At 40.2% G+C, this 26707-nt stretch overlaps 1 pseudogene; it reads left to right on the top strand.

The window, feature by feature from the left end:
* Nucleotides 1–506: 506 nt before the first annotated feature.
* Nucleotides 507–2663, top strand: LOC142045889 (E3 SUMO-protein ligase KIAA1586-like; annotated as a pseudogene).
* Nucleotides 2664–26707: the final 24044 nt, after the last annotated feature.

The raw sequence follows: 26707 nt of genomic DNA, 5'->3' as shown, positions 1-26707 counted from the left end.
TCTGTTAACTTGCTAGGAAATAGGGAGGGTCTAGGTGGGGCACTGCTGAGCATGCCTCTGGAGCAGGGAGGGTGCTGGAACCCTTTTGCGGGGTGGGGGCGGGAGACAATGTTTCCATGGCTAGCACCTTGGGAACTTCTGCAACAGCCAAGGTCTGTCTGGGTGCCACCAGCACTTTTGTGGGCACCAAGCTTTTGAGTTGTTGCTTAATGGAGTCCTGTCACAGGGGGCAGTTGGTCCTACAGTGAAAAGTTCTCTTTTTTGAGACATCCAGCCATACTGTACATATATGTACATCTATAACATATGTGGATCAGAAAGAGAGATATAGATCTGTCAAGCAAGACAAGAAGATTTTGTTTTCACAGGAAGACGTTCATTTGGTTGTTCCAAATGTTAGCTTTTGAGTGCCATATTGCCACATGGTAACCGCGCGTGCTTGCATCTTATTGGTCAAGTCTTGTCAGGTGCACAATTTACAGTAGGAGGACAGTAAGTAGGAAAAAATGCCTCCTAAGAAGATACATGATCAACAGAGTCTAATGGGTATGTGTAAACGTAAAAGGGAGGAAATGGCAGATTTTCAGTCGAAAAGAACAGCAACAAATGAAGAAGCTGAAACTGGTCATCCACAGGGAAACAACACTGACACTTTTACATCTTTGTCATGTGATGAGCTGCAGCGGCCACCAAGAGAGGAGACAAATGAAACTGCTGAATTGCTGGGTAATCAAACAGAGACTCTACAACCATACCCTCCTGTGTGGTCAAAAATGCAATTTGAAGAGTTCAAAAATAAAAACTGCTGGCTTTTTTACTTCAGGTGGTAAACTTGGGCGCACAGTATGTCACGATGTTTCTGATTTGAAGCTGCATTCTACAAGAGCGGTTAACATCTCTCCAAACTGGGCCTCTTATGAAATATCCTGCTACAGAAAGAATAAAGAGACAGAGCTGTCCTCCCATCGCAAAAAGATAAATGAACATAAGGAATCTGCAGCTCATATGGAGTCTGAAAAAATTCAAACCATGGCTGAAGAAGAAACATTCCGAACAGCCCTACTACATTGCCAAAACAAATCGACCACTCAGTGACCACGAGAGCCTCATTGACCTACAGCAAATCAACAGAATTGAAACGGGGCATTTGTTGCATAGTAGAACAGTTTGTGGAGACATAATCAATCATATAGCCATTGAAATGAAAAAGAGAATGTTCAACAAAATCATCAACAATAAGTCAAAAAATACAGTACTTGTTGATGAGTCGACTACTCTCGCTGGAAACTCGACTGTCAATATTTTTTTAAAAGCCAGTACAGATCGACTTATGACACTACTTACATTTCCTCTGGACTTGATTAAGTTGCAAAGTGCAACAGGGGAAATTTTAAAATGCTTGCTGCATTGTGAGTTCACTAAAGAACTATTCTTGGAAATGTTAATCAGCTTTTGAAGTGATGATGCAAATGTGATGTTAGGAGTCAAAGTTGCTGTTGGAAAACTACTACAAATGGACTTTCCTAACATGATATTTTGGCATTGCCTCAATCATAGATTGGAACTTGCTGTTGATGAAGCTTTAGAAGTCACTGGAGGTACAAATGACTTAAAGGCTTTTTTGGATGCATTATGTATCTTGTACAGTAAATCACCAAAAAACTCTCATGATTTGAGTTCTCATGCCAATGAATTGCACATTGTACTTCAAAAAATCAGCAAAGTGTTCAGTTTAAGGTGGGTGGCACCAACATGGACAGCAGTCAGTGCAGTCTGGCAAGCATGCCCTGCTTTGGCAAAACACTTCAAGGCAGCCTCACAAGACCAGTAGAGAGTCGGAAGTGAACCTCTTAAATTTCAAGGACTTCACTCAAAGCTTTGTTCTGTAAATTTCATCAGAAACCTTTCTTTAATGCTGGATATGCTGGCAGAACTGAAGAACTTGTCTGAGATATTACAAGAACGAGACATGACCATTCCAAAAGCAGACAACCTAATGAAAATATACATCAAAAGAATCAAAATTCTAAAAACAGACCCAGGAGTTCACTCTGAACAAGCTCAGAAGGCTGAACAATCCATGATGTTCAAAACAGCAAACTAAAGGGCACTCAAAAAAATGCCAGAATCAACTCATCTCAATGAATTCAAACAGTCATTGACAAAATGAGGACAAAACTATTCATAACTGCCTCAAACAAACTGATCAAAGCACACACGAGGAAAGGGATTCTGATTATAAGAACTTAATAAACAATTTGTCGGTTTTGAATCCTGAAAAATGGCAAGAGAATCCAGAGAATCCTCACTTTGGAGAAAAGGAAATAAGAGCATTAGCTGACCAACTGAGAATCAATCAACAGGAAACACACTTGGGATTTGTGGAATTCAAGGCTTCTGAAGGAAAAAACATTCCTGGTAAACTTAAAAAACTCGTCCTTGCAGTGGACAGTCTTGCTGCAAGCAATGCTGACTGTGAAAGGGGATTCAGTACTATGAACAACATCATTACAGTGAAATGGACCGCACTTACCACTCGTCATGTGGTGGACTTCCTATTCATTTCATGTGTGGGACCTTCTTATATTCAGTGGAATCCCATGTCATAATTGAAATAGTGGCTTGTCCAATGTGCAGCACATTCATCTCAAAGCATGACATGAAAACTGGGAGAGCAGTGAGATCAGCTGTACGGGCCAATGTGTGAATTTCTATAAGGTTGCCCTTGTCCCTCCCATGGATTCCCCTTTCTTTCCCCCACTCACAACTTCCACGTGCCAGGACTGAGCTGGCAGCTGGGGAGGATTTGCTGTGGGTTCTGCTTGGAGCTGCAGCTCCCACCCGCCACCATCCTTCACTGTGTGTGTTGCTGCTGCATGCCGCTCCCAGACCTCCATCTCCTCCACTCTCTGTCGGGCAGTTCCTGTGCACAGCTCCCTCCCACAGCCTGGCAGAGCAGCAGATGCTGAGGCTGGAAATTTTCCTGGGGACAACACCCAAAAGCTGGGCCCCCACAAATGCACTGGCAGTGCCCAACTAGACCTTGCCTTTTGCAGACGTTCTCCAGGTGTTAGCTGTGGAAACATTGTCCCCCCCCAACCAATCAAAAGGGTCCTGGACTGCACGCCAGGAGAATGCACCCGGCTGCTGGAATGGTTGGCTGCTTGCTTGCACAAGAACCGTATGTGTGTGTGTATGTGCCACAAAACAGCTGCCGCTGACCAGCAGCAACTGGCCCGCCCTGGCTGCTGCCTGCAGAGATCCAGCAGCTGCCGCTGTGCCTGGTGCTGGCCTGGATCCATCAAGGCGTAAGTAACTGAGGCAAAAACCACAGCCAGCCAGGCAGGGGGAAAGGGGCTGCATTGCGCCATGCCCTAGAGTGGGTGGATAGTAATAGGATGAAGGAGAAGTAAATGAAGGACAACTAGAATAGTCTTCATGAAATATACAAGATACTTAGAAAAAATGTTGTCAATTTCAGCCTCCACAGGACACTGAAACAAAACAGAAAGAGATCTGACATTGCGCTGGTATGTCCTAATGACATTTCAGGTGTTTAATTCAATATATAAATAGGATGAAATGGAAACTATTTTTTTTTCAAAGGCAGCACAATAATTTCCCTAAATAGCCAGTTTTTTTCCCTCTGATCTCTGTGATTTTGCTTTTTTTTTGTGGTTTTTTGCTAATTGCTTTTCCCTTGATTCTCTCATTGCTTTTGCAAAATTCCTTTGCCAAAAATAAGGCCTGATTATCATGACACATCTTTCCACCACGTTCTCCATTTAAAAAAAAACAAAAAACATTTCAATGAGGATCTTCAAGTAGTTTGGACATCACATCCATCCTCTGATGGGGAAGGAGAGACTTCAATTCGGGAATGGTGGTGGATTTCCATTGTATTTGTGTATTGTCTCTAGGGCAGAAAAAAACTGCTCTTTGGTCACACCAACAACTGTGAAATAAACAGGTATGCCAGAAATGGCCCCTAATCCTGCATGTTGATCGCAGGGCCGAAGCTGAGTTTAAGCTGTTATGCAGGAACCCTGGGCTTTACCATCAGCCAATCCCCTCCTCTCTGAAGCAAGCTGGAGAAGCTCTGCGGCCACTGCTGAATGTAAGGCAGAAGTGAGTCACTGAGCCTAGTCTCCTTCCACAGCCTGGCTGGAAGAGGAGGGAGGAGAGAAATATGACAGAGTGAGTTTTCACTTTTCAGGATATTATTCCAATATTAAAGTTTTTATTGGAGACAGTATTAGTAGTAGTAGCTTTAATTTCTATATCAAAGTCATGCAAAGGGATCCATGAAGTTAAGTGTGTAGGAGAGGTGGTTTGCTTGTCATATGACTGTACCAGTAAGAAATGGAAGTTACTTTCACCCCTGCCTTGTACTCTCTTTACCTCCTGGCTCTTGCTGCAATCTCATTTCCCCCCCTTACTGTCACTTGTATTTCACAGTGGTCTCTCCTTCACACACTCTTTAATCTTTGATAACCCCAAGTAATGTGGGGGCAATCAGGCTTTCCCATTCCTCCCACTTCCAACCTATCTCTTCTCTTCCTTTCCACCCTTTCTGTTCGATTTTGCAACTCTCCTTCTGATTCTACACCTCTTTCCCTTCAGATAGCTATAAATGACCACTCCCATGACTCCTCCTTGTCAACCTTCCTCTATAATTTTTTTCACCTCGCTCTTCCTCTACTTACAACAACTGATTTTCAATCTTAGCAACTTCAGCTGTCACATCAACATCCAGACCAACTTTCCTTCAGCCTCCTGCTTCCCTGCCCTGATCTCCATGTTTGACTTTCAGCTCCTACTGACAAAAATAGCTGTTTACTCAAGATTATGATGAGTGGCCACTGCTCTCTCATGGATCTCTCATTAGCTGAGTTCCCTTTCTCTGACCACTGACTCATCTTCTTCGGCCTCATCCACCTGCCTCCTGATGCCCACATGGTATTTCCTGGACTTTTATTTCATCAATGGATATGTATACATGTGTGTATAGGTACATATATTAATTATATTAGAGCAGTATTTCTAAGAAGTGTAAAAATATTAACAACTGTAATGTGGCAAAAAAAAACCTGTATCCAAGTCGTAGCACTTTATTTCACTTGATATAATAAGCTGATTACACTATTTGGATGCACACAATTATTATACTCATGCTTTTCTGCTTCTTAAATATTAGGAACCTTTCACCCATTCCAAAAGGAAATGGTCTTTCTGTGGTTAATAATAACCAATAGTGCTCTATTTTCCATATTCCATTATATAAAAGTTTCATGGAATATCTTTCATTTTAATTAAAATATCTTCAAATACAAGTGTTTAGTTATTTCTGGTCTTTGATCCAGTTCAGGATGACCCATGTTGGAAATAACTTGGCTATTTAAGTATAATTGGCAGTTATGTCAATAATGGATTAAGAATTCATGGAATAGAGAATGACTCATCTATCTATGTAAAAACATATTTAAATATTGTAGTATATAAGAATTGGATATTATCCCTTTGATTAATCTGTGAGTCTTCTAGTGGCACTTACTATCTTCTACTTTTCAGAAGCTACCAGAACACAGCCAGAGCAGAAGTTTATGTCGGTAGCTAGTCTTTGTATGTTTTTTATAGTTAGTAAACATGGTTATTTGCAGTGTAAAGAGCAAAAATCTATCTATCTATTGTGACAAAGTTCCTCCTCTACCTTGGTGAGTCCTGCGCTTATTGGCAGATTTGCTCACCTCAGTGATCTTCCCCATGGTCTGAATCTTCCCCTGTGTCTGATCAGGAGTTGGGAGGTTTGGGGGGAACCCGGGCCCATCCTCTACTCCGGGTTCCAGCCCAGGGCCCGGTGGATTACTGCTGTCTATAGTGCCTCTTGTAACAGCTGCATGACAGCTACAACTCCCTGGGCTACTTCGCCATGGCCTCCTCCAAACACCTTTCTTTTATTCTCATCACAAGACCTTCCTCCTGGTGTCTGATAATGCTTGTACTCAATAGACCTCCAGCAGCACACCCTCTCACTCTCAGCTCCTTGTGCCTCTTGCTCCCAGCTCCTCACATGCACTTCCTTTCCTTTGGCTCCTTCTCGCCTGACTTGGAGTGAGCTCCTTTTTAAACCCAGGTGCCCTAATTAGCCTGCCTTGATTGGCTGCAGGTGATCTAATAAGCCTGTCTGTCTTAATTGGTTCTAGCAGGTTCCTGATTACTCTAGTGCAGCCCCTGCTTTGGTCACTCAGGGAACAGAAAACTACTCATCCAGTGACCAGTATATTTGCCCTCTGCCAGTTGTCTACTGGTCTGGGTCTGTCACACTATCTATCTATCTATCTATCTATCTATCTATCTATCTATCTACCTATCTAAATTATTGCATGGAGAAAAAAGTACCAAAAATACCAAACTGTCCCTCAGTCTAGCTGATTTCTTGTAGATGTCATTTAGAAGTGTGTTTGAGGAGAAGAGGGTAATGGAACTGGGATCAGTTCAAGGAGAACATTCCTTGTATAAGAGTTAGTGTGTAAGACAGCACAGAATGTCTGAGTAAGAAACTGATAAATGGTCAGATAAGTTTAGAATCATTGGCAGATCAGAGGAAATGTGCATGTTTGTGGGAGTGCTGGTGACAATATGATGATACTAGAGTGGTGGGTAAGTTGTGAAGGGCCTTGAATATTAAGATGGATACTTCAATGTACTGCATTGAAACAGGGATGCTTGTGGAGGGCAATGGGGTCATAGTTGCATGTATGGAAGATAAATTTAGAAACCGTATTTTGAATGGAATGCATATGAAGGACGTGAGTATCATGGGGGCCAGAAAGGAGGAGACTGCAGTAATAAAAATGGGAGATGATAAGAGCCTGGATGAGAATTTTAATTGTTTGGACAGAAAGAAAGCAGTAGATCTTAGAGTTATTATGGAGAAAGAAACAGTAAGATTTATGTACAGCCTGGATGTGTGTGTCAAGAGAGAGAGAGGAATTAAAAATGAACTAGAGGTTATGGAACTGATTGTCTGGTAGATGGGAGTATTTTCAGTGACAGATAATGTGAGAGAGTAGGGTATTGGAGAAAAAATTAGGAGTTCAATTTTGGCTGTGTAAAGCTGAGATAGGATATCCAGGAGATGTCAGAGACTGAGCAATTATTGAGGTTCCTTTAGCGGATGTAGAGCTGTCAGGTGTTTTGGCACAGTATAGGTTGACCTTACATCCTGTTTTGGCCGGGACAGTCCCTTTTTTAAGCCCTGTCCCGGCCGTCCCAGCTTCTTTGGCAGAAGCAGGCATTTGTCCCATTTGCTGTTGTCAACTATTAAAGGTAGCAAAAGCAAACAGAACAAATGCCCAATTTTGTCAGAAAAGTGGGCTGCAGTGTGAAGCATCCATGCAGGGGGCAAACGGAGATGCTAGCCCTGTGCAGGGGAAGTTATGCTAGGGAGGAGAGGTAGAAAGGGTTCCAGTGTGTGCAGGGTCCAGCAGTGTTCCAGAAAACAGTGACGGCCTCCAGCAGGGGACCAGCAGGGTTTGAGTGACCAATGAATAGTGACAACCTAGAGCGATGGGGCCGGCAGGGTTTGAGTGACCAGTGACACTCTGGGTGGAGGGTACCTTCAGTGAGAGTTGGGGCTGTCCCTGCTAGCAGGTATATGGGATCTTGGGGAGCAATTACCACACAGGTGGGGTGCAAAATAAACTTTATTAAGAAAATGCAAAAAACAGGGAAAATTCAATAGTGAGGGGTATGGGGTTTGTTAAGGTAGACAATTGGGGAGGGGTTTCTTTTAGCAAATAGTATAGGGGGTTTCAATAGTGGGGTACAATACAGTGGGGTACAATACAGTTGGTAACCAATTAACACTGAAGTATAAATGTAACAAGTAGCTAACAATTTCTATATAAAAGGTGTGTCACAGCAGCATATAGCCAACTAACAGTTATGGGAAAATGTGGTAAGTAACCAACTCTAGATAAAAATGTGTCACAGTGGTATAAATGTAAAATGTGAGGTGTGTTAGAGAGAAAAAGGGTAACCAATGGGGTTTTATGCTAGACTTCAGTAATACAATTGAGGTTTGGGGGTAATAGGAGAGTGTGGAGGAAGGGATTAAAAAGGAGAGAGAGAGAGAGAGCTTCAGGAGACAGAGAGCAGGCAGGCTGCAGGTTTAAACAGGAGAGAGAGAGCAGGCAGGCTGCAGCTTTAAACAGCAGAGAGCAGAGGGAGATTTAAACTTCAGGAGACAGAGGGCAGGCAGGCTGCAGGTTTAAACAGCAGAGAGACTGAGGGGTATGGGGTGACTGGAGAGCTCGGTGGGGGCAGCAGGAAGACAGACTTAACCACAACTATACAGAACACAGCAAAATCTTATCTATGACCTAACTTAACCAAGACTACACAAATTAGCAAGTAACAGAACACAATGCAACAATTTCTTAAACCTAACTTACAGAACACAATACAAACAATTCTCTAAACCTAACTTAACCACAGCTATGCTGGGTGCTGGTTAAGTCTGGGTGCTGGGGAAAGAGAGAGAGCAGCTAAGATAATAAAATAAAAGTATAGAGAATTTCACAGAATTTCACAGAGGGATTCTTACCAGCCCCAAAGGAAGCAGCAGAGGTAAAAGCAGCAAGAACATCAGAAGGCTAGGTACGGTCTCAATAATCAGGAGATCTCTCAGGCAGCAATTCGTTCTTCGTGGGGGGGGTTTCAAAAAACGGGGGTACGCTCAAAAATAAAACGAGAGCTGAGAAAGGACCCCCCAGAACTCCTGGCTGATCAGACCAGGCAGCAATGCAGGAACCTTTCTGATCTTAGTTTTAAAAATGTCTGTTTTTAAAGGCAAACTCAGGCAGTTTCCCGCCAGGACTTTTGATTGGCTCCCTCTGTCACAGGGGAGGAGAGGGGGCAGGGACAAACTGTAGGTGAGCACAGAGACATGTCTGGGCAGAGTCCTGCGCAGTAGGTGACTCAAAAGCACATGAGGCCTATGACTCATGCCCAAGATTTTAAAAACACAATAGGTCTTGCAGCTCTGGACATTGCCTACCCTACACCGAGCCCAGGTTTAACAAGGTGATAACAGGACTAACCCTTTGAACAGGGCAGTGGTCCCACTTAGCACAAGTGGCCATCCCTTTGAGAAGGGCAATGGCTCTTGGTGAACAACTTTAAGGGGCCCTCCCTTTGAGAAGGGCAGTGGCCCTGCTAAACAACTTAACAGCCAGGGAAGGGGCGGCCACAGGAGGAGAACAAAATGGAGTATGGGGACAGCTGTAAGAAAACAAAATGGAATAGGGGGATAGCTGTAACGGACAGGGGCCAGCCCCACAGAGGGAAGGGTCAACCCCACATGGGAAATATGGTCACTCTAGCACAGTAACCCCAGTTGTTCAATCACCTTGTCATAACACGCAATAAAGCATGCAAGATCCCCGGGGGGGTTCCCCTATTATTTAATTAAAAAATGTTTATTGAGCTTTCAAAACACACTGTTTAACTAAATTTCCCAAACCCAGTTGCTTGCTTATGTATTTCCTTTGATATTCTGAAAATGAATTGGATGTTCCTTATCACTTTGCATTTTATTTTATTGTATTTGGTTTGTTTAATGTTGATTTAATTGTTGTCATTTATTTTAAAATGATAAATACACTAAAAATGTATAACACAACTGCAGCTCTCAGGAACAGGGTACAATAACGAAGGTATTTTTGTTGTGGATGTTTGCAGAGCTATAATACTTGTCTTTTTAGGTACAATTTAAAAACCATTTTCCTAGAATGAGTTCATGAGATAGATTTTCTCAGCTAAATGGAAGTTCGGTGCCTTCTATTTCCATGGAAACAGTTAAAAATTGGATATGAAAATAAAATATCTTTTGCTTTGAATATGACTAATGTATGTTTGTTCCTAGTAGTGAGAATTTTTTATATATTTAACATTAGGACTGGATGCTCTTGATGAAATGGTAGGATAAGTTGTTTTATTTTTTTTTTAAACTGTAACAGCAACATTAGAAAAAGCAAATACAGGACATGAAGCTGCAAGCTGAATTAGGACTTCTGCTCTACTGAAGTCAAATGGACACTATGATAGTGCTTGATTGGCAAAGTACATTAGATTGCTTCAGAACCAGCATAAAGAAATAGCTAGCTTGCTATAACATTTCACTGAGAATGATAAATGTTCCCTATTGTTGGGGCTTTCAATTACTTTTCCCAATGCTTTATACAACAAAACCTGTGAGGCTATTCTTCTGTCCTGGGTTGCTATCTCTTGAAAAGCTGAAAGGCTTCTGCTGAAATTTTACTTTTCCACTCTTCATCTCTTATTAATTGATGTCAAACTGCTGTGAAATGTAACATCTCTATGCATAACATTGGCACAGAAATACATTAAAAAATCCAGTCACTGTCTTTTATTAACTAAACACAGTATCATCTCGCTATGCTTATTTTACCACTTTGACAAACTCCATTTAGGCATGTACTTAAGTACTTTACTGAATCAGGGCCTGAGTTTGTAGCATTTAGCTCTTTCCTTCTGGGAAAGTACATGAGCACATTCTTGAGCTGATTCCTATTCAGTGGCACTTAAACATGTGCTCGAAGTAAAGAATGTGCTTAAGCACTATCCTGAATAGGGACGCTATCCTGAACTGAGACCTCAGTATCTTCTGTCCTCATCTGTTTCCTGCCATTCTTAACCAGTTTGCTGCCTCTCTGAAACCTGTTCCAGGGTAACCCCAAAACATTTTTGTTTAAAAAAAAAAAGCAATTCTTTACTGGTAGTCCCATATGCCTGTATGTAGAGAACATAGGCCCTGATGAAACAAACACTTATGCACATGATTAACTTTATCACATTACAAAGTTATGCACATGCATAAATGTTTGCATGATTGGGGCCATAACTGGCAGCTGATGATTGTCCGCTGATCAGAATATATATGTCTGTGTCTGCCTGATTTAGTATTTAATTTCTTTCCAAGTGATTTGACATAAAAGTACAATAATCAGCCAAAACATTCCCAAGACAAGCAGCAGCCAACTTTGGACAGTCAAATTTTTGGTTGGGATCATAAGACCATTGCAATTATGCTGCTGTCTGACCCTTCTCACAACTTCCTTTTGGTTTTTTCAATGTATTTATAAGTAATGTTGAAAACTGTGAAATCAGTATTTTGAAGATGAGTCAGAGTACCAGTGTGATTGAAGAGTGTCCTCTTCCAAACCCTGCAGTAAGAAAACAACTCACTCAGCTAGAGTCCTACCACCAAGTCCACCATCAGTCAATAAGTCAGTCAGTCAGTAAATGTAATCCTTTCTTTGAGGATTTGTTGTATTCTGGTGACTCACCATAACATGTTGTGCCTCTTGATTTTGGTTGGAAACAGAAGTACGAAAACACTATGAAAGTGATGACCTTGTAGTAATTCGAGTCTAGGGATTAGGGATGGAATTCCATACTAAGGATTTTGGATAAATATCCAAACTGTTGGATGCTTATCCAAACCAAAGCTTAGCCTTTTGAAATTAGCCCATCATTAGCATAAATTTTCAGTCAGTGCCAATGCTGATCTGATACATATCAAAATCCTAGAAATTAAAGGTTGCAAACTTAGTTACAAATCTCTTGTGTTAGAATGTTGCATATAGTTTGTAAAGTGAAAGATTATTCACTGTGCAATAACTGGTCCATATATCAGACCCTCTGATGGTGTAAATCAGTGTAGTTCCTTCCACTGACCATTTTTTTCCACTTACAACAGCTGTTTTGAAAGAGTGATTATTGCAGTTTCATAATTAGTTTGAAATCTAGGTAAATGCTGCTTCCAACTTGGAGCTAATTATATCTGAACTGTGTGTGCCAGAAAATAAATTTCCATATACTTAAAATACTCTTTTAACTTTGTTGTGCTTGCAAAGCAATGAAATATGTGATTTTGTTGAAATGCCTGCTCTGGTGATTTATTTATTCATTTTGGTGACCTAGTCCAGATCCAGCTTTAGTTTATGTTAGAAAAAATACAAAATCATTTATGACCAAAAGTGGTTCCCACCTACTGTTGTAAATTCTTGATGAATTGGTATCTAAAAGATCCATATCAGTGCATCCCATGGAGATCTTCTAAATAATGCATAGGTTCTTGTTCATTATAATTACTTCGTAATGCCTTGGAGCTCTAAGCATCAATTATTAACATTCTGCCTTTAACAAGGTCTGATACTCTATTAGCGTAGCTTAACAATTATTCTCTGTTGACATCTGACCCACTAAAGAAGACAAAGCATCTACCGAGGACCTTAAAAATACTTACTGAGTCTATGTCACATAAAATTTGCATATTATTATTTAGCTACTGCTGGGCTGCAGAGTTCATGTAACATACCTCCACATAATAAGAATTATGATAGTTAGTTACAAATATATTTGTTGAATAACCAGGTTAATAAAGCACCAGAAGTTTATAACAGTGATGAGCCCATTTTAATATTAATTTTTCAGAAGATATTTCAGAGCCCTGTAGTGCTCCAAGAGAGTGCACTCGTACATAATATATTTGGAAATTTTAATTTTTAAACTTCACTTTAGGGAATCACTGAAATTTTAGAGTTGGTAAATATGTCAGGATTTGCATTTCCATCATAAAAGTGTTCATGTCCAAGTTTAATTATGTCTGTTTTTGGTATTACCAAAGCATCATATACAAGCACACACAATGTTTCAGTTCCTTGTAGATAAATAAATTGTTCTCCAATTCAAACAGACTTTTATTTGCAACAAATTATTACTGATGTGAGCAAAAGGATGCAAAATAATAATATTTACAAGGGATGAGCTTGGATTTACAAAACATGGGTAACACATTGAAAGAAGGAAAGTTTATAAAATGATAGAGAGAAGTTCAAAATACAGAAAAAATCCCATTGTTATGGAAGCTTGTGGTCCTTGGGATTTATTCACTAAGTTTTTATGTTATATCTGAAAAAAGCCATATCTGAAAAAAACAATATTAGTTAATTTAGAAACCTGTTGCTGATATTGTCTTTGCCTGATAATAGGCCTTATTACTATCTGCCTGGCTTGTGAACTACAAAATAAACATCAGATTTTTAGTGTATTATTGAAGGCATGTGGACCTTATTTTTAACTTCATGTAAACGCAAAACACACGTAGGCCTCAATACTTCAAGTTGCTCTGCACCGTCAAGCCCCTGAATCCATAAAGAATTTCTTTGATTTCATGGGCACAAGTGATTGCCTGGACAGAGCAGGACCACAGCTTTAGACTGTATGCCAGAATATCCAGTGGCTTGTTTTGTAACCCATATGTTGTTTTGAACCTTAAGTACGTTGGCATAAATGGATAATACCACTTTTCGTGGGTATCTTATATATTTTGATTGTGTAATGTAATATGTCAATAGGGAGGGGGAAAGGAGGTTTTTTGTTGATATTCTATCCAATATACTTCAGTCACTGAGATTTAATTCTATTTTCCATTTCAAAAATGTGTAAATGCATATATGTTTAAAAAAAAAAAAAAAAGCTGGTCCAGGTAGCAGGTAGTTTAGTCTGACATGGTTTTTTCTCCCACATACTCTCTATGACATGTTCTGAAGTCCTGTTCATTGCAGAAATAGCATTTCTTGACTGTACCCTTACTTCAACTAAATGGCAGTTATACTTACTTGTTATATCATTCTGTAACACTGTGTCATTGCTGATTTGTGGGGCCCCTTCTATCTATCTTACTCCTATTCATTTTTCCCTTTTTATTTCTGTGTTCTTGTTGTTTTTAATAGAATAGTTGTTTATAGTACAATGAGGTCTCATACTGAGTCTTACTTCTCTACACAGGGCCAACATAAAGTCTGTACACTACTTATGTCCTCAAAAAATCTATATTTACATTGTGCTGATGATCCTCTGTGCACCCAATCCACAGCATTAAATTCTCTAATGGGAGCCAGTTTGGGTTCATAATAACTTAGTTCTCATAATTATTTAGGCTAATTTGCAAAGGCCACATTTTGTAACAGAATAGTGTTCTCTTGTAACATGTACTTGTCAACATGTATATCAATTTATTTGCTTACTTTGAAATATAAGACAAGAAGTGACTTCTTGGGTCATCAGTTCCAGTCCCCCATTTTCACAAATAATTCCCATCATATAAACCTCTTCATAAACTTATCAAGCTCCATCTTAAAATTAGTTAAATTAATTTCCCCACTACTCTGATTGGAAGACTGTTCCAGTACTTTCATGCTGGTTCTAATTTCCAGCCTAGATATTCATAGCCAATTTCTACCTATTTGTTCTTGTGCCAACATTGTCCTTTATCTTAAATACCTTTTTCTCCTTCCTTGCTATTTTTATCCTCTCTTCCCTGAAATATTTATACAATGCAATCATGTTCCCACTCAACCCTTGTTTTGCTAGGTTAAACAAGCCAAGCTTTTCCAGTCTTCTTTTCATTGCCCTTTTCTACACCTGTTCCAGTATGAATTCATCTTTTTTGGACTTAGATGGCCAGAATGATACTCAATATTCAGGTGATGTCTTGCCAGGGCCTTTTATAACAGTATTCATATTTCCTTATCTCTATTGGAAATATCTCAGCTGTAACATATTATATGTTGTATCAGTGATTGTTCATTGAAACTGTGGAGTGATAACAGTGATCACTTGGGAGCATGGAGAAAAGAGGTAAGGGTCTTTGTAAGCAGGAAATAAAAGTCGATCTTGCATTCACTCCAAACATAGTGTGTAGGATCTCTGTTCTGTCTGCAGGAACATAACAATACAATAAAAACATTTATTTTGAGGTTCAAATTCCTCACTCTTGGTTTCAGCCCTGAAGCTATAATTTTGTGGAAAGTCTGTTCAAGCATATTTGAAAAAAACCACAAATATTACTTCAAATAATTACTAAATGGCCTTAGTCTATAATACAATGTTGATCCCTATGTTGTTACAAAGAACCCAATCATTTCATATGTTTTAAATATTTTAATTTTAATGCATGTTCATGGTATAATTTAAAAAAAAATGTTCAGAAGCATTTCATGCTAAAACATTTAAATATCTACAAGTCTTAGCACCAATGAAAGGGGTAAGATATAATAGGATCAAATTATTGGCTCATGGTGGTGACTAGCTGGGTGAAGAAGTCACAATGAATGTTTCGTTCAGGGAATTGAACCTATTTTTCAATTCACAAATTGTCTCAGTGGACCATGATACTTTGAATGTGTGCTTATTTGCAAACGGTCAGTGAATATTTTGTGTGAATCAGTTTCAGTCTATAGATTGCTAGTCACTTGTTCACTGAGACTCTTCATTAGGTTATTTGTATCTATGAGTCAATATTGAGTTATATGACTGATAAGCAAACAGGTATTTTTTCTTCCCTGTCACCGAAAGGACAGACCCAACAAAGAAAGTAAGAGAAAGCCACTAGCCATCATCTACAGCCCCCAACTAAAACCTCTCCAGCGTATCATCAAGGATCTGCAATCTATCTTGGAGGAGGATCCCTCACTCTCACAGAACCTTCGGAGACAGGCCAGTCCTCGCTTACAGACTGCCCCCCAACCTGAAGCAAATATTCACCAGCAACTACACACCACACCACGGAAACACTAAACCTGGAACCAATCCCTGCAACAAACCCCGTTGCCAACTCTGTCCGCGTATCTATTCAAGGGACACCATCATAGGACCTAACCACATCAGCCACACCATCAGGGGCTCATTCACCTGCACGTCTACCAATGTGATATATGCCATCATATGCCAGCCATGCCCCTATGCCATGTACATTGGCCAAACCAGACTGTCTCTATGCAAAAGAATAAATGGACACAAATCAGACATCAAGAATTGTAATGTTAAAAAAGCAGTAGGAGAGCACTTCAATCTCCCTGGACACTTTATAACAGACTGAAAAGTGGCCATTCTTCATCAAAAAACAACCTTCAAAAACAGACTTAAATGAGAATCTGCAAAGCTGGAATTAATCTGCAAACTTGACACCATCAAATTAGGCCTGAATAAAGACTGGGAGTGGCTGGGTCGCTACAAAAAGTAATTTTCCCTCTGTTGATACTCACATCTTCTTGTCAACTGTTGGGAATGGCCACATCCACCCAGACTGAATTGGCCTTGTTAGCACTGACCTCCCACTTGATAAGGCAACTCCCATCTTTTCATGTGCTATATATTTATACTTGCTTACTGTATTTTTCACTCCATGCATCTGATGAAGTGGGTTATAGCTCACAAAAGCTTATGCCCAAATAAAGTTGCTAGTCTCTAAGGTGCCACAAGGACTCCTCATTGTTTTTTATGATACAGGCTAACATGGCTACCCTTCTGAAACATATCCCTATTTGTTGCTGTTCCTGCAAGCATGTTTCTTTCTTGTTATTATTCTTTATTTGTGTTGCAGTAACTCCTAGGAGCCCCAATCATGGATCAGGACCCTTTTGTGCTAGGTGCTGTACAAAACACAGAAGTATAATATAATCCCTGCCTCACACAGCATGCAGTCTACGTATAAAGGAAAACTACTTTCCATTTCTTCATCTTCGTCCTCACTTTGGCTGCTTTTTATTTTTACATTTTTGTTTCTTTGCAGCTGTTATCTCTTTTGCTTGCAGTCCCAAGTGTACAGAGGTGACATATGAGCATTTCTGTACAGACTGTGCCAATGTGTATTTATAAAAGTATCTGTGGTGCTTTCTCTTTTGCAAATAAGATTTTTACTCATAAAAGTTGTGACAAGTACTGTGAACACATGTATCATTGTATCAACTCAAACAAACTTTAGAATAAAATGAAAGCTGTTATTCCTGAAGCCACGAAAGTACACATTCCAAAATGTCAGCGTTTGAGCTCTCACAACTTAAAGGAGAAATGCCACCCACCTGTCTCAGCAGGTGGGGGAACTTGATGGAGCTGGCAGTGAAGAAGGACAGTTCCAGCAGTGATGGAGGCAAACACTCTAAGGGACACTAGATAGTTCCTCCCCACCAGGATTCTCTGGCACCCATTGGCCAGTATTCCTCAGCTCCCGGTATTTAACCTGAAGCAGTGTCCATGTGGAGACTTTTTCAGCACTGATCCAGCAGCCTCAACCTACTTACCCTGAAGTAGGAATGGGAATCTGGCCTGACTGATGCTTTGGGTCTAGCTGATCACCTGTTTGGAGGTCAGGAAGGATATTTTTTTCTCCATGGGATCGATTGACAGAGGACCAGGAAGGGTTTTTTTTGCCTTTCTTACAGCACCTTCAAGCCACAGTGGGTTAAGTAGGAATGCAGTTAGTGCCTAACTGAGGCACTTGGGTTGAGTTGTTTATTTGTCACAACTTACAACTTACAGCTGGTAGTTTCCTGTGTGGTTAAGAGAATAAAATGAACTGTTTCCAGAGGTAAAGCACATGAACTTTTGGTGGTGGGCCTTGGGCTTATGGGATAGGGTCAGACCTTTGTGGGCTGAAGTCCTCACCCTTCTGCATCCTCTCTCCTCATAGGGGAGGAATGCTAGGACTCAGAGAGAGCTGAGTCCTCGGGGAAGGTTAAGAAGACCCTACCCCAAGTTATGGTTCATACGGTAAGGACTCCAGTAAACCCCACACTGGAACCAATTAAATGCACTCCTCTTCTGTGTTACATTTTAATAAAAGTTGTGGCCTGTAACTTAAAATCTATCCATGTGTCTGTCCTCATTTTGCTGTTGTGTCCTCATCAACGTGTTTTAGATAATGGAAAAACAATGCAGAGTGAAAAAGAATAGCTTGAAGAATGGAGAACATAGGCAAGAGTACAAGGAACTGAGTAGACATATCCAAAGGCAGATTAAATGAGATGAACAAATATGTAAGGACAAAGTTAGCAAATCTGAGATTCACAAAGAGATTAATAATACATAAAAGATATGTTCTGTGGTCATACTTCTTATCAATACATTTCCTTCACAATAAAACTGAATTGAAGATTCTGATAGCAGAGTACTCACTGAAGGTGACGATATCAAACGCTGGTGGAGAGATAACTGTGCCAATCTGTTTGCCTTATCAGAGCCACTCACTGTAGAGAACAAACAAAAAGAGACTATGGAGCTGGGGACATCACTGCTGTGAGAGGAAGTATTGAGTTACATAATGACAATGAAGCCTGGAAATGCACAAAAGGTAGAGAACATACCACCAGAATTGTTAAGAAATTGATGACCATGGTGTTTATTTAATGTGGAAAATTTGTGATGATGCATGGATGATTGGACAACAGGACAAAGGGAATCTTTCAGCCCGTACCAAAGAAGGGAAACGTAAGAGTCATATTTCCCTGATATCACACACAAGGAAAGTTCTGCTCTACATAATCCAGGATCACATAATCCAGGAGTGTATGAAACAAATAATAGAAGTAGAACTTCCACCACAACAGGCTGGTTTCAGAGAAAGGCTAGGCACATATAATCAGATCATGAACATCTGTCACATCACTGAAAAATGCAAGGAGATCACCTTGATCATGTGTTTCATTGACTACTAAAAAGCATTCAAAACCACCCAGCATGACCATCTTGTAGGATATTGTCAGACACAAGAATTCCAAACCATCTCATTGAACTCATCAAAAGTCTGTACAGTGAACAACAGACCACAGTGACAACATCAGTAGGCAACAGCAAGTGGCTTGCCACTGGGTAGAGCGTGAGACAAGGGTGTATTTTATCCTGCAGTCTTTTTAGCTTGTATAAAGAATTTATTATGAGAAACCCCCTGAGAGGACTTGACAAACAGAAAGGAGCTGGGATTTTCACTGCTGGATCCCTCTGAACTGACTGCAGATACTCTGATAGCATGATGCTCTTTGCTACAACCATTGATGTAATATCACAAATGCTGGAGTCTGTAAAAATAGTTAGTGAGGAATATGGACTATCCCTGAAGGGGGAAAAAATGAATACAAGGAGACCACATGATTAACGGTGAAGTTGTAGAGGCAGTGAATGAATGTGATTTTCTGGGATTATACATATCTAACCAAGGTGGCTGTTCCAAAGAAATTGAAAGAAGGCTAGGAATGGCTTGTCAAGCCATGGTCTCCCTTGCAGAATTTTTGGAAAACTGTGGCATCTCAAAACGTAAAAAGGTTTGATAGGTGAAGAGCTTAATTGTTTTTCATAGTAATCTATGGATGCGAACTGTAGGAAATAAATGATGGTGATAAGAGGGAGATTGAAGTCTTTGAAGTGTGTCCTGGTTAAGACTTGCATATCTTCTGGATGGAAAAAGTGAATGCTTATATTACAAATATTATTACAGAAAAGCAGACCCTATTGTCAGAAACCAGCAGGCACAAACTTATATACTTTGGCCACATCAGGCGTAAATATGAGTGGTCAGCTGCTGAGTACTCGAAGCTAAGAATAGATCAAGACAACTTCCAAAATTTCTGCAATCATGTCACCAATATTTAGACATGAATAAATTGATTGTACTTACTATTGTAATAACTTTATAAATATTATATATATCTTTATGATCTAGTGATTTTATTCCGGGCTCCATGTAGAGTTACAGGGTTTCCTGCAGCAACTAAAATCACTGTGGGGTAATTAATCCAAATCCCTAAGCAGGTAACAACTCTGGAGTGGAGAAAGTCATGTATACAGTACTAATTTAATCAAGTTCAAGACATCTGACAAACTAAAAACTGTGTAAAGGGACCATCTTGATGTAGGGAAAGCAATCACACACTCACTTTCCAAAAATTGACACAAGACTGTGACCAGGGAGAACAGGAGTACTTATGGCACCTTAGAGACTAACAAATTTATTTCACCATGAGCTTTCGTGAGCTACAGCTCACTTCTTTGGATGCACAGAATGGAACACACAGACAGGAGATATTTATACTCTGAAATATGACCAGAAAGAGAGGCCCTGTGAGAAGACATGAAATACTTTGAAACCTGTCAGGGTCTGCATGTGGAAGATGGGTGATCTGAGGGTAAACTAGGTATGTGTATAAGGTGTTCATTGTTTTAAGATATGTTTTTTCTGTAATGCTTTTCTTCTAAATTATAGTGCTTTGGATTATGAAGGTTTGTTGTTCTCTGGTTAACCCTCTAATTGCTCTGAGAGGATGGGATTTCAGGTGCTGAACTAAAGTCAGACATGCTGAGTTGACCCAAGTGAATTGGACGAGGAATTGCAGCCTAAATCACTGGTCTAGAGCGAGAGGGACCTGCCCCAAGACAAGTGAGAACTAAGTAGGATGATCTCAAGAAGGCCATGAAGGCGGCAGAGGGACAGTTACCTCTGGAACTGTGGCACAAGCATTCTTGGAAACTGAATAAAAGGGGTTGTTGATATTATCAGAGTGAGTCTATGAATATTTCCTGCAATATTGCTAGTGGTGAAGTAGTAGCCAAGTGAAAAAAGAACCTTGACACTGCAGGATCTAACTCGATGGGGGAATCTCTGGTAGTTCCCTGACTATGTCAAGCAGTGGAACTGTTTTGTCTGCTTTCACAGATGAAGGCCTGATTTGTCAGTGCTTGCTGATGTAGGAAGTACTGTCTGTTGTCCAACAGTTCTCTTATTACTACCCAGTGGAACTACTAATGGGAGCAATTTTCAAGGTGCTGATCACTCGCCATCTCCATTGAACTCACTGTGGGTTGAGGACCCTCAGTTTCTTGCAGAATTGGTTTCTGTGGGAGGAATTTTTAATGGCAGAAATGGCAGTTAGGCAGGATCAGGAGCCTATCACTTTGATTTAACAGTAATCTCTGTTTACTTGCACAAATGACCTCACCCGAACAACTGCTGTGCTCACTGGTTCTGTATGTGTTCAAAATACACAAAGTTCAGATGCATTAGAATAAATAATATTCCTAAACCTACCTCAACATTTTAAAAAATATTATAGTAAGTAAGCAGACAACGATTAATCATCCAGTCTGTTCGGTAAAGCATAATGTTGGAACTGGAGGGAGACGGTTTAGTATCATGGCTATTTTAAGCAATGGTTGTATGTAATAAAGAGTATACAAACAGATAAATGGACCATTTATCAGGAGATATGGTTTCAGGCTCAGGAGTATTATGACAAGCCCTTGAAGGATAACTAAGGTTGTATGACAGGGTGTACTTGGTCCTTTGTGGCCCCTTGCTGGAGGCCCTGAGGTCCTACTACAACATGCCCCAGGAAAGGAGCAGTGAAGGTGGGTCCTACTGTCCTGTCTAAAGAGTCCTTGTGGAAGCGGTCAATCAGAGCCCAGTGGGCTCAGATAAAAGGAGCAGCAGGGTGGGAGTTGCTCAGTTCCTTACTAGAACCTGAGAAGTGAGGAAGTATGCTGAGCCCACAGGAGTTCAACTGGCTGCATTTACAGCACCAGGAAAATAAAAGACCCGAGAACTTTAACTCTAGGTAACGTGCAAGGGTAAAGGGTCCTGGTGGGAAAAGTCCCAGAGGATGCCGCAGTAATTAATTGAAGGGAGCAGCATGTGGCTGCTATTTATATGGTCCCTGAGTTGCAGCCTGGAATAATGAGTGGGTTCAGGTTCTCCCACCAGTCACGGGTAAAGTGTCCTCATCCCTGATTAGGGGAAAAGGCTCCTTTAGAAGCCAGAGTGAAAGACCGGATTTAAAGGGCCCAGAGAAAGGGTGAAGATCCTAGTGAGCGCAGACAGTTTGCTATCCAGGGAGGTGACTTGACTGGAGGGTTGAGCCACTGAAGACCTGCCGAGTGAGACTGAAAACCTTCATGGAGTCCTGAGGCAGAAAAAGGTCTGCGGTACCCAAATGCAGCAGCAGCAGGTATTCAAGTGGTGAATATCCTGTATTATAAGCTGTTATCTGCTAATCTGAAAAAAAAATCAAAATGCTATCTGAATTATAATACTATTCAAAAAGAGATTACATGTAGTAATTATTATTTTAAATTTAAAATCTTTTCCCTTTGGGTTTGAGAAGGAAGCCAATACATTCTTAGCAGAAAATAAAATAAATGCTAGGTGGTTGTTTTTTTTACAGAAATAATACCACTGGAAGACAAATATTGTATTTATATTCCAATTTTTAATATCTGCTAAAAATGTCAGTGTCTAATAAACATATGTAAAGCTAAATAAAATTAGCTCAGAAAGACAAGATAACAGGCTTCCAGGAAAACAAAAAAGTGCAAAAAGCTTTTGCAAATAGTTATACTAATCAGACATTCCAATGCCTTACCCCTTTTGATCACCAGCAGTCAGAAAGTAGGGATTTAACCAAATTTCTGTAATTCATTGAAGAATAATCTCTGTCTAAACCCTATATTCTGATGGCATGAATTATTTTTTTTAAATAACCTATATCAGTATTTTTACAGTTCAACATCAATTCATTAACTATATAAATTGTGTGCTTTGAAAGGTAACTATACTAAACGTTGAAGTTTCTATCAAAGCTCCACCCCCAGATACCCTGTATAACAGAAGCTCATGGCATTTGCACATGTGGGGAAATTGAAGTTTACAAGTTTGCCAATTAAAACAAAAAGAAAGACAACAGTATGTAAATCTGTACTAGCTTTAGGGAACAGGATTTTGACTCGAATTTTAACAAGTGTCACTCAAATCCTCAGTGCAGGGCTAACGTGGAACTTCTGGGCGCCTGAATAAGGCTGAATGACAATTAGTGAGAATTAAAAATCAAACCAAATCTGACAACCCAATGTTCAGTGTTCTACTCTCTGAAAAATTGTATAACAAATTCTAGTTTAAATGTGACATTTTACAAGAGTGTAACATTAAGATTAAGCAATTAAGAATAGAAAAAAATAATAATTCCAAAATTAACATTCTTACAACATTAATTAGATCACAGTGAATATCATATATTCATCAGTAGTACTTAAATTTCCTGATTTTCTTGTAAAATGCAAATGTATATATTAGCGTTTATGGCTTTAAATAATAGTTAATGTTGTGAAAAACTTATTTTATACTTAATTCCACAACCATAATATTTTATTAATAGTTTTTTTTAATTTCATATATATATTAGATTGTGGAATTTAGATTATATATATAAAAATTAATTATGGAAGAAAGCAGAAAGAATATATATAATATGTATTCCACAGTCTAGCTCACTAGTAGAAAAGGTCTCCTTTGAACTATATCTGTTGTCCCTTTGGAGTGAAATCAGATTTTAAATTAGGCGCTTTCAGCATTCATTTTCCATGAATAAATCAGATCCGAGCTGTTGAATATTTTTTTAAGATGATAGCTTGGGTTATTAGAAAAATCAGCATTTACTGCTTTCTTCCATAATTAATTTTTTTTCTCACAACAGGTATGTACTGAAATCTTAAATTTACCTTGAAACAGCATATATTAGCACTGAGAAACAGACTTCTGTATAAAAAAGAGCTTTATTTGCTATAAGCACAGAACAAATGAATTGTAAATGGAGAACTGCAAGTAGTTTAACTAGACTCTCAATATATGCACTTACTTCCTAAAAGGATAGACATATTTGCATTTTTCCCCCTTTGTGCCACCCTGCTGCTGATCTTGAACAAGTTTGCTGGCTTAGATATATCTCCAAGTATGTTCGGAGTGAACAAGTTCACCTAAGGATCAACTAATGATAGACATCAGAAACCCATCATTCCTCTCAAAACCCGATTTTTCTGCCTACGGTCCTAAGTCTTATAATTCCTCCTGTTCTGCAGGAAGTAGGAGGTCTCTGTTTTACATGAATTCAATGTCATTAGCAGTATACTCACTGTAAGGCAGGAAATCCCCATATGAACAGGAGATTTAAGGCTCTAGGGTTCTAGGTATGGAATAGACTTGTGACTTGTACTAAATTACTTTACTTTTGTGGGAGGTCTTTTTAAAAGATCTTAGTATTCTTGATCAGACATGAACTTTCTTACATGAGAAACAGACTCCCATGGAGCCCCACTTACCTTCATATGAAACCAATCCTTTGGTGTCTGGTTCTCCAAATGTTGTTTTCTGAGGACTGTTGGTTGACGATGGATTATAGTTAGAAAAACACTAGGTTAAGAGAAGCAGAAGTGACTTATAGGTCCTTTTGAATCACTGGCACTTTGTCCAGCTGTGTGACAATTGGATCTGTAGTCTTAAGGACCTAAATTAGCCCTGCATAGGCTCATATTCCTAGCTTTTCTCCTCCCAAAGGAAGAGACTCTGCAGTAACTATATAACTTGCACATGGTAGAGAGAGTGGAAGCATAGTAGGGAATGCATGCTTCTGCATAGAGGGCATGATCAAGACAACCCAGGACCCAATGCATGCAATGAAATAGGCCATAACATCCTCCCCCACCACTCCTGCTCCCCTTTGGAATGGTGGGGGAAGAGTGGAAGAGGACTTCCTCCCAGGGACATGATGCAACAGCAATAGAGTCCCTTACTTCCTCTTAGAATAGTAGCAGGGACTTCTCTGCCCTAAGTTTGGTAAAAAACAGCTCCCGCCTGGTATTTACACATAGGTGTATGTATTTGGGTTATTGGGCTGCACCCATGCACTCTTCTGCCACACACAATTGGTGTGGTGGTTCTGCGACAGTGTTGTGACATTAACACTCCATTGAGATGAATGACAAATCTATAGGTTCAGGCTGTCAAGGTTTTTTTCCCCCACTTTGAACTTTAGAATACAAAAAGTGAGGACCTGCACGAAAACTTCTAAGCTTAATTACTAGCTTAGATCTGGTACGCTGCCACCAGGCAGAATTTAGTGTCTGGCACACTTTCTGTCCCCCAAAACCTTCCCTGGGGAGCACAGATCCAAAATCCTTGGATCTTAAAACAAGGAGGAATTAACCATCCCCCTCCTTTTCCCCCCAGACTTTCCCCTCCCTGGGTTGCCTTGAGAGGCTTCACACAGATCCAAACTCCTTGGATCTTAAAACAAGGATGAATTAACCATCTCCCCTCCTTTCCCCCCAGACATTCCCTTCTCTGGGTTGCCTTGAGAGGCTTCACACAAATCCAAACTCCCCCCTCCTTTTCCCCCACTAATCCCTGGTGCGTTCAGACTCAATCCCTTGGATCTTAAAACAAGGAAAAATCAATCAGGTTCTTAAAAAGAAAGCTTTTAATTAAAGAAAGAAAAGGTAAAAAATATCTCTGTAAAATCAGGATGGAAAATGCTTTACAAGGTACTCAGTTTCATATAGACCACAGGGACCGCCCCCCAGCCTTAGATTCAAAGTTACAGCAAACAGAGGTAAAAATCCTTCCAGCAAAAAGAAACATTTACAAGTTGAGAAAACAAACATAAGACTAATCCACCTTGTCTGGCTATTATTTACAATTTTGAAACATGAGAGACTGATTCAGAAAGATTTGGAGAGCCTGGAATGATGTCTCATCCCTCTCAGTCCCGAGAGCGAACAACGAACAAACCAAAAAGCACAAAGACTTCTCTCCACCAAGATTTGAAAGTATCTTGTCACCCTATTGGTCCTCTGGTCATGTGTCAGCCAGGTTTACTGAGCTTCTTAACCCTTTACAGGTAAAAGAGACATTAACCCTTAACCATCTGTTTATGACACAGGCTCTCTGCAGATTCAAGCAAATATCACTGCAAGGTTATACTTATACTCAAATTCCTTAAACTTTGTTTCATAATCATGAAATGTAGTAACTTTTCTTTATTTAAAAAAAATAAAAGTAAACATTCTGATGTAATTACATTACTCCAGGAGATGGGATCTTGGCTTGGGGATATAGTGCCTATGATAATCCAACCCTTTCTGTGGGGCTAATTCAGTTTAGCCTCACAGAGAGAGCATGGGTGGCTTTCCTCTTTAAGGACAAGGAGACCTAGGGCTAGCCAGCCCTGTTCAATCAGTCCTGCCTGTGCCATAATTAGCTGCCTCCCGGACTAAGGGGGAAGGACTAACTGGGGTCAAGTGACAGCCTGAAATATCTGGACCTCCATAATAGAACATAAAATACATTTTGGGGGTGGAGCCACATGGAACAAATTTGTCTTCTGTGGAAGGCCCTGGAAGAAGCAGGGAACTCTAGGGAAGTAGTCTGAGAGTTAATGCTCTATTCCAGAGCACAGAGACATAAAGGTAGCCCAGAAGGGGCTGGGAACTGAGCCTAGAAGGTGGGCTCAAGGACGCCCAGGCAGGGAGAAATAATCTTTTGCTTGTTTGATCTTCTGTTACTGTGGATGAGGTGAAGTTCTTGTTAGTGACTTGGCAGGAGGGCTAAGCCACATTGCCCCCTCCAACCCAGCTCAAGCCCAGCTCAGAAAAGCAAGCAGCACCTGTAGCACCACTCTCAGCCAGCAGCAGGAGACAGGTTCCTTGCCATGCTCTTAGCTGCCTGCCACCACTGTCCCTTTACATTGCTTCTGCTTCTTCAGACTCAGCAACTGGAAAGAGAAGTTTCTGAGACAGAATGAGTCAGAAGGTGAGGGGACATGTTTTGAGCTAAGGAGGTTGGGTGTCAGGTGGAAGGCTGTTCTGAGTGTGAGGTATCAGAGGGGAGGGTAGAATTTCAGAGCTGGGTGGGAAGAGGGGGAGAGGTTCTGAACTGGTGGCATCAAGTGAAGTGGGGTGGGTACAGTTAAGCCTTATGGACACATGTAGTTGGGAAGGGGGTTCTGAACAGGTTGGAATTAGG

Source organism: Chelonoidis abingdonii, chromosome 1, assembly GCF_003597395.2.
Source record: "Chelonoidis abingdonii isolate Lonesome George chromosome 1, CheloAbing_2.0, whole genome shotgun sequence".
NCBI lineage: Eukaryota > Metazoa > Chordata > Testudines > Testudinidae > Chelonoidis > Chelonoidis abingdonii.
This window is presented reverse-complemented; position numbering and strand designations above follow the sequence as displayed.